This window comes from Gavialis gangeticus, unplaced genomic scaffold, assembly GCF_001723915.1.
Source record: "Gavialis gangeticus isolate Ggan-Ray unplaced genomic scaffold, GavGan_comp1, whole genome shotgun sequence".
In the NCBI taxonomy this organism is placed as follows: Eukaryota; Metazoa; Chordata; order Crocodylia; family Gavialidae; genus Gavialis; species Gavialis gangeticus.
The window spans coordinates 28,708,800-28,709,414 of NW_017729031.1; the positions used below are offsets into that span (position 1 = coordinate 28,708,800).

The 615-nt window shown below is 53.8% G+C and overlaps 1 protein-coding gene across 1 annotated transcript in view; it reads left to right on the forward strand.

Moving 5' to 3' along the window:
* The window catches only part of ESYT3 (extended synaptotagmin 3), a 75,805-nt gene that overhangs the window by 72,549 nt on the left and 2,641 nt on the right, over positions 1-615 (forward strand). The gene's annotated exons all lie outside the window — the stretch shown is intronic.

Sequence of the window (615 nt, forward strand, 5' to 3'; positions counted from 1 at the left end):
TGAAGTGCGGCGCCCAGAACTGGATGCAGTACTCCAGCTGCGGCCTGACCAGTGCCACGTGGAGGGGGAGGATCACCTCCCTGGACCTGCTTGAATCTGTGGATGCATGAGAGGGTATGGTTGGCCTTCCTGACTGTGTCCCCACATTGTCGGCCCATGCTCATTTTGGGATCAATAATGACTCCAAGATCCTTTTCTGCCTCTGCACTGACAAGAAGGGAGTTCCCCAGCCTGTAGGTATGGTGCCGGTTCTTCCTCCCCAGGTGCATCACCTTGCACTTGTCAGTGTTGAATCCCATCCTGTTCTCATCCACCTACCCCTATAACCTGTTCAGATCTAGTTGCAGCCTGTTCCTCTCCTCCAGCGTGCCCACTTCTCCCCACTCCTTGGTGTCATCCGCAAATTTGAACAAGGTGCTTTTCACTGCCTCATCCAAGTCGCTGATGAAGATGTTGAACAGTGCGGGCCCAAGGACCAAGGCCTGGGGGACCCCACTGCCCATATCCCTCCAAGTCAAAAAAGACCTGTCTACCACCCTCTAGCCAATTTGCCACCCATATGACCGTATAGGTGTCGACACCACAGTCGCCTAATTTCTTAATGAGAATGGGGTG